This window comes from Microtus ochrogaster, unplaced genomic scaffold (genome assembly GCF_000317375.1).
Source record: "Microtus ochrogaster isolate Prairie Vole_2 unplaced genomic scaffold, MicOch1.0 UNK131, whole genome shotgun sequence".
Taxonomy (NCBI): Eukaryota; Metazoa; Chordata; class Mammalia; order Rodentia; family Cricetidae; genus Microtus; species Microtus ochrogaster.
The window spans coordinates 155,512-163,702 of NW_004949229.1; positions in this window are offsets into that span (position 1 = coordinate 155,512).

The following is an 8,191-nucleotide window of genomic DNA, read 5'->3' on the forward strand; positions in this document are numbered from 1 at the left end:
GAACCATGGCGACTCACTGACTCAACTTCTTTCTCCCAGCATCCTGTTCTGTTTTCTCCGCCTACCTAAGGGCTGGCCTATGAAATGGGCCTAGGCAGTTTCTTTATTAATAAGAAATCATTCCCACATCATTTCCCCTTTTTCTGTTTTAAGCTAAGCTAGCAATGTGAGCAGTGGGTGCTGGGGACCCAGCCCCCGCTGCTCTTATTTCAACAAGAAACCTTGTCTCAAAAAATAAAAAAAAAAGAAGAAGAAGTCTAGGGGTCCAGAGTGGCCCAAGCCAGCAGAGATGTAGGGACTTCAGTATATGCAGAGCAGAAAGGAAAAGACAGTCATCAGGCCTTGGCCAGAGGTGTTGGGATTATTAAACAAGTGATAGATGGAATCGAAAAATATTCTAGAAATTTAGAGATTAGGAACTTCTCTCATTGGGGCTGAATAGGCAAAACAGAGAGGGGAAATCAGGCAACAGAACATACATGTTACCAGTCAGAAAAAACTAGAATCAAAAAAATGCAAAGAACTCAACTCAGTTATGTGGAACCTGTGAGGTCCTCCTTTATCAGGAATTGTGGTGCCTGAAGTTTGTTGCAAAAGAGGATTGAGAAAGTATCTGAAGGAGGTCTTCTGCCTTGAGATACAGCAACCTCAGAGGCAGGCGATGGGGAAGAACAAAGGAACTGCTCATAGCTGGTTGTTTGTTGAATAGGTGTTTGAGGTCCTCCAGGAGGTCACGAGAATGGGTGGAATTGCCCAAAGAGTGACCCTCTAAGTCCTGTCCTCTGGGATGATTATGAGTTGAGCCAGTATCTGCTTTAAGTGGAGAGAGGGTGCCGTCCTTGTAATCTATAAGTAGACTTTAACCTATACAAATGAATCCAAGAGCTGAGATCCAGCGGTTTACCAGCAGTGCAGATGAGAAGGACCAGGAGGTGTCTGGACCGCAGAAGCTGGAAGAGTTTGAGGGTTAGGGTTTTTAAGTCTCCTAGGTACACTTGGAGATATGACTGAAAGCGATGCCTTAATGGAAGTTTATTAGCAATGTGTCTAAATTTTTATCTATACTTTTTATGTATATGTGTGTCCTGCCTTTATGTATATCTGTGCACCACACGCATGACTGGTGCCTGTAAAGGCCGGAAAAGTGCATCAGGTCCCCTGGAACCAGAGTTACAGAGGGTTGTGAGCAGCCACGTGGGTGCTAAAAATTGAATCCAGGTCATCTGGAAAAGAAGCCTCTTAACCACTGAGCCACCCCCCAGACCCAGGAAATGTCTTAATGAATGTTGGGTGTGGAAGAGAACTGGGATGTAATCACCTAGGGTTTTGGAGGGCAAAGGAAAATTGTCTGACACAAAAAGTTTTCCATTCACCGATTCAAAAAGACTTAGACCTGAGATGGTGAACAGATTCTCATAAAAGCGATAAGGAAAAGATTGATCCAGTTACCTTGTGTTTGTGTCTCTAATTTCGTAAGATGGCTTTTATAAGGGCATTCATTTTCTCTACTTTAGCTTATGGTTGGTGCCTATAAAAGATGCTTAACTTTTCAGTGATACAAAGGGGCTTGAAGATCCCTATATAATTTTAAATAGGAATACAAACACATTGTTAGATTATGGGGAGGTGAGAAGTCCAAATCTGGGTATTATTTCTTTGATTAAAATGTAATTCTCATACCTGCCCCTTTAGATATACAGGAAAGGCCTCTACCCATGCCAAAAAAAGTATCTACTAAGACTAATAAATATTTGTCTTCTTAATGGGCAAGTCAATGTGTGAGTCTTGGCCAGGATTTGTCCTCTGGCCTGATGAGTTTGGAAGAACAAAGCCTTAGTGTGCCATGAGGGTGAAGACTTCTGATGTATGTGGCAGAATTGAGTAACAATCTCGGAGATCTTTGATAAGAAAGGCGTCTTCCATTTGTTGAAAGAGGTTAGCTCTTGGGTGATGGCCAACAATCACGAAGCATTGTTAAGATGCCAAGCTTTTCTTTCTTAGGTAAAGTTATTTTTCTCCCTCTGTGAACCAACCTTGGTTAAGCTGCCACTCTCTTGAGATAGTTTTTTCTTTTTCTTAAGATGAGTAAGGAGGGTTAAACGGTAAAGCATAGAGAAAGTGTAGAATTCAGGCTCATTGCCAGCCTTGTGATTTCCTAGGCCAATAAGGGAGTCCTGCTTTGAGTTTCCATTACAATGGAGAACAGCTACCTGCTGAGTTAGACAGTCTGTAAGTTTTAGGATTAAGGTGTTATTAATGATAGGTAGCCCCTTGGATGTCAGAAAGTTTTCAGCTCTCCAAATGGGAGCATAAGAATGGATAATGTGGAAGCCATAACTGGAGTCAGTATAAATATTTACTGATGATCCGTTGGCTAGGCTTAGTGGTCTGGTTCCCGCAGTTAGTTCCGCCTGCTGTGAAGTGTTCAAAGGTGGGAGGGACCCCAACTGGAGAAAGTAGTCCGATGTGACTACAGCGTATCCTGTTCAGATGGATTCCTGTATTTTGGCTGAACTCTCATCTGAACTATATATGGTCTGGATCAGAAAAGAGGGAATCAGGGAGCTTAGGAAAGAGGAACTAATTCAGTCTCTCAGAGAAATCCTGAGGAGGAGTGTTTTCTGGTCTGGGGGATGTGGGTAGAAGGAAAGGACCTGGAAAAGATACTCAAGAGTCTGCAGGAGAGCGGGACACACAGCCTGCAGGCAGGAGGGAGAAGCCACAGGGATCAGATCACCTGTGAGTCAAAAGAGCCTGGAAAGTAGGAGACCTACACACATGGTGGATAGGGACCAGCTTTTAAGTCTCTTGGATCAGATGGGCTTTGGCCTCTAGACTTTGTTGGCAAGGAGAGCATCCTAGGATTGTCTTAATTGTGTGGGAAAATGTGTACTCACTCTCCTATCAGGGCCATGCCGTTATCTCAGAAGCCAATGGCTAGACCTTTGAGCGTGTATAGAAAGATGAAATAGTTAAAATGGGCCAGACAAAGGGAGGGCAGAGGCAGAAACTGAATCTTTTCTAAGGCGCGAGAAAGCCCTCTGTTAGGAACAGCAAGGTCAAGCGATTTGTGAGGTCCCCTGAGGCCAGTTGCTTTTATGTTCTGATGAGGGTGCCGAAATTGGAAATGCAGGGGCACAAAAAGTTAGTAAGCCCAGGGAAAAAAGAAGTTTCCTTTTGGAGAGAAAGTGTTTCTGTAATCACTTGTCTCCATTTTCTGAGTGAGGGCTCCGTAAGAGGGTGTTATGTGGAACTCCATGAAATAACTCTGGTTTTAAGGGATTGTCCCTTTAAAAGGGAAACTCCTTATCCTTTCTGGGCAAAGAAATTAGGAAGGGGGCAGCACAGGACGTAGGGAGGGGAGGGGGCTGCTAGGAAGGTCACCAAGTTTCTGTAGGCCAGCGCTAGATGTCAGAGCACTGTAGGGAAGACCTAAGCTTGCTCAAAGATACGGGGACTGACTGGGAACTTCTGAGGAAGGGCCGCTCGGTTCAGCTGTTGAGCCATCCTGGTAGAAGCTCTGTCCAGGCAGAGGCAAAACTGCTTTGTGAAGAAGGTTCAGGTAGAATGGTTAAAAAAAGAAATCCCTTAGGTCAGTGAGAAGCTTTTGCAGGGACAGAGCAAAGGCTTAGGAACCACACATCCAGTTCGTAAAAAACTGCTTCATTAGTGCTCCTGAGCTCTGGAAACAGACAGTTATCAGCTGTCAGGGTTTTTGTCTCTTTGGTTTTTAGTTAGGCTGGGCCTATCATGGAGGCTGGGGGCTGGCTGGCCTGAGAAGGCTGGAGTTGAGGAATGTGGATTGGTTGGAGGCCCTGGAACATGCCGACAGGGAGAGGAGCTGTTGGGCTAACTTTACTAGAAGAGTGGCTTGTGGCTATCAAGGGATATCTAGTACCTCTGGACTTGGACAGTTAACAGGGCTGGAGATGAAAGGGCTGGGGAGGGTGGTGCCAGGCAGTGAGGAGGAAAGTTCGCTCCTATCTGCCTTGTGAGCAGGTAAACAGAGATGGCGGGAAGGAGTTTAGAATGTATCATCCGGGAAGTAGAGTCAGGAAGGAAGAGTTAGTTGGAGTGAGTGGGGGTTAATGTTTCTAAAACAATAGGAAAGTGACTGGTTTTGAACGAGCTTGTGGATAAAGCCATCAACGCCAATAACAGAAGTGGGACACTGGAACACTGGTCTTCGGTATTCATTTCAGGCAAAACTGGACTGTTTCATGCCTAAAAGGAAATCAATCAGCCTGCCTGCAACTGTGATGTTTACCATGGATTCAACATTAGGGATGCTGATGGAAGCTTCTGAATGTAGATAGAGCATCAATCTTCAGGGCTAAATCCTAAGGGCTCAGGCATTGAAAAACCCAGCTCAAGGTTAAGAATAATTGGCTCCCACCCAGGGCTTGAGGACAGCCAGGTGTCCCACGTCCCTTAACCTTACATATTGGACAGCGTTCCAGTGGAGCGTGTGGCTTTAAGCAAGCTCTGGTCAGGTATTGCTGCTCTTGGCCACACTTGAAGCAAGATCCTAGTGGAATCCTGTTAAGAGAGATACATGTTCTTAACTGTCCTAAGAAGCTGTTGCAATCAATTGGTATTTGACCTGATCTCTTTTTCATTTTTGTTATCTCTACTATTAACCTTAAAGAGGGACTTAATGGAGTCTTTCTGAAGGGACTGAGAGATCTACACTTTTCGGAGATTTTCTTTCTTAATTTCTAGGGAGGGTTAGGAGATGAGGTGAGTTTGTGGGTAAGTTTGAGTGTTCCCCATTATGAAGCCTGGTGAACCGAGCAGGTCCAGAGAAAGGAAGTGAGGAAGACAAGCATCTCGTGTTCCTCGGCTTTGTTCTGGAAGTCTGGAGAGGTCGCTGAAAATGGACCACAGCTGATGACAGTTGTCCCTGGACTTGACGGATCTGACCAAGGAAACAGATCCAAGTCTAGGATTTGGGGATCAGGCAGAGAACTCAGAAATACGCGAATGGAAGACGAAGATCCAGTCAGTGTCAGACAGGGAATGAAGTCCAGTGTTGGGGGAGGACAAAGAGGTGCTGTTGGGTATGGAGAGAGAAGAAGCAAGGCTGAAGAAACTCCACAGACAGATCTGTTTCAATATTTCTCTTCTGGGTTTTTGGTAGCAAACTGTTAGGTTTCAGAGAGGGCAAGAGGTACAAGAAAAAAAGCAGAGTTAGAGCCCCCTTCAGAAATAGGTTTATTAGAGAGCCGACCAGAGCAGGGTAAGGGAAAGGCTTTAACACACTCAGAGAGCAAAAGTACTTCTGTTAAGTTCCCTTGGGAAAAAAATAGGGCAGAAGGAGGCATTGTACCCTAGAAAATAGGTCAAAGGTTAGCTCCCCTCACCAAATCAGACTTAGAGATATAATGTTTCTTGTACTTCTGGATGAAACGGGCATTTATAAAGTTCCAAGGGCGTGCGTGGAGATAGGGCCATCTGAAAGAACAATGGACCTAGCTATTATGTGATGAGATTGCTATGTTTGCAGCCCTCATCCATCAGGGGTTTGCTATCTGGAAATGTCCTTTCCCAGAAGGGAGGCAGCAGTTAGCTCTTTGATAGCCGTGAAAAGAGGAAGAGGCTGAAAGGGAGTATGTATGCCCATATCAGGGAAGTTACACAGAGCAGCGCCTGAGCATCTGGGAAAGTAAAGGTTGCAGATGGTTGGGGTTGAGTCTGCAAGTCTCCCCGAAACAGCGGAGATTCTGATCTAATACCATGAATTTGCTAAGTCATTGATTATTTTTTTCAAGGTATTTTTGCAGTACTTTTGGAATTTTTCTCCACACACCATCAGATCATCTGCAAAGATGTGTCCACTGATCACAAACCTGTACCCCCACTGGGTCACCCCACACCTGTGCGCACATGCACAGCACTAGCTAAACTGAGTCGGTTATAAGAAAAAGACATGAAGTTGGAGGGAACGTATTGGGGGAAATATGTAGAGAATTGCAAAGGGCCAATGGGGGCTAGATATGGCCATATTTTATAGTATTTTCAAAAATAATTTTAAAAACTCAAATGATTGATCCTCCATTATTTTCCAAATCTGAATATTGTTCCATTATTTTAAAAGATTAACAACATTCTGTTTCATGTACAAACTGCATCTTTATGCATTCATCTGTTAATGATATATCCAAGAGGCAAGATTTTGATCACATGGTAGTTGTATTTTAATGTTTTAGTGGAACCATCAAACTGTTTCCCCTACTGCTTGTAGCATTGCCAGTGCTGAGTAAAAGCTCCAATCCTTCACTCGTTAGTTTCTCTTTTTTTTTGAACATGAGGTGATATTCCACTGTGGCTTTGATTTGCATTCTGCTGAAGATAAATGATACTGAACAACTTTAAATATGTTTGGGACATTTGCATATTCTTTGTAGAAATGTATATTTAAATCTTTTGTTCATTTTTTAAAAATCAGCTTATTTTACTTTGTGACTGAGTTGTAGGACTTCCTTATATGTTCTATCATTCAACAGATGATTTTCAAGTATATGTCTCCATTCTTTATGTTGATGATCTGCTGTGTTCTTTGTCCTTTCATGAACAAAGATGTTTAAATTCAATGTAGTAGCATTTGTTTTTGTTGCTCACGTTTTCAGTGTCAGAACCAGAACTTTACTGCCAAACCCAAAGTCACGAAGCTTTTTTCGTTTTAAAGGATCACCCTTACATTGCTAACCCATTTTGTCTATGGTACGGATCAGAATCCTCTTCTGTTTGTGTGTGTGTGTGTCTACTGTGCTTTCTCTACGGAGTGATCTCAGTACCCGCGCCACGGCTCATTTAACCACAGTGCGATTAAACTTTCTAACCTGTGTCCTTAGTCTGCACGTCTGTCTTCTCGCTAGTACCACACTGTGCTTTTGTTTTTCTGGTTCTTGAGAATAGCCTCAGGGGCCTTGAAACGCACCGTACAACATCAGTTACATTCCCAGCTCTTAGATTTCGGAGACAGGCTTGAAAAGCCTTGAGGTCATGACGCCCTCTTCTGTGCCTGCCACGTACTGGGATTTTAGACATCTACTGTCCTGCCTGCTTGAACACTGATTTCTGCAGTCTGCTATACACTTGAATTCAGGAAAGTTGATTATTCCTGTTTTGTGTCCCCCCTCCCCAAACACACACTTTGGCTGTTTCAGGTCCTTGGAATTTCCACATGTTTTTTAAAATAATAGTTTTCTGCTTGTGCAAAAATGCTGTTGAGATTATGTTGAATCTGTTAACTGTCTTTTTATTTGAAAGTAGAAGGGAACTACTTGGGAAGAGAAGGAAGACATGAAAAAGAAAGGATCAACTTGATCAAATTATATTTTATGTACATCTGAAAATGCAACGTGAATAAACCCCACTGAAGTATAATTAATATACACTAATGACGAACTGGACAAAACTAAAAACACTGAAAATACATTAACTTGTGAAAGACACAAAGAATAAATAAAATGGAAAAAATACAATAACTTTGGGGGGGACAGGATTTCTCTGTAGCTTTGAAGCCAGTCCTGCTGGAACTAGCTCTTGTAGACCAGGCTGGTCTCAAACTCATAGAGATCCGCCTGCCTCTGTCTCCCGAGTGCTGGGATTAAAGGCGTGAGCCACCACCATCCACCTCATTAACTCTTTTGATCTATGAACATGTAAAACCTCATTGGTGTGGATCTGTCATTTCTTTATTTTTTTAATTTTTCTCCACTACTTTGGTTAGTACTAACCTAAGTACTTTATTATTTTCACTGCTCCATAAATGCAATTATCAATTTCTTTAATTTTTCATTGTTATTACATAAAAGTGTAATTTATTTATATATATTGGCTCTGTATCCTGCAACTTTGATTAATTTATTAGGGCCAGTAGATCTGGGTTTTTTTGTGTGTGACCCAGGGTCTCATATAGGCAAAAACAAGCCTCCAGGTCTCTCTGTAGCTGAAGACAGCCTTAGCCTTGAATTTCTGATGTAACTGCCTCTACCTCCCAAGTGCTGGAATTCCAGGCTGTGCCACCATGCCTGGTTAATGCAATGCTGGGAATTCAAGCTAGGACTCTGTGTATGCTAGGCACGCACTACTAAACGCTCTACATTTCTGACCCCCAACAGGTCTCTCTCTATGTGTCTGTCTCTCTTCTCTGTCTTTCTGTCTCTCTCTGTCTCTCTGTCTCTCT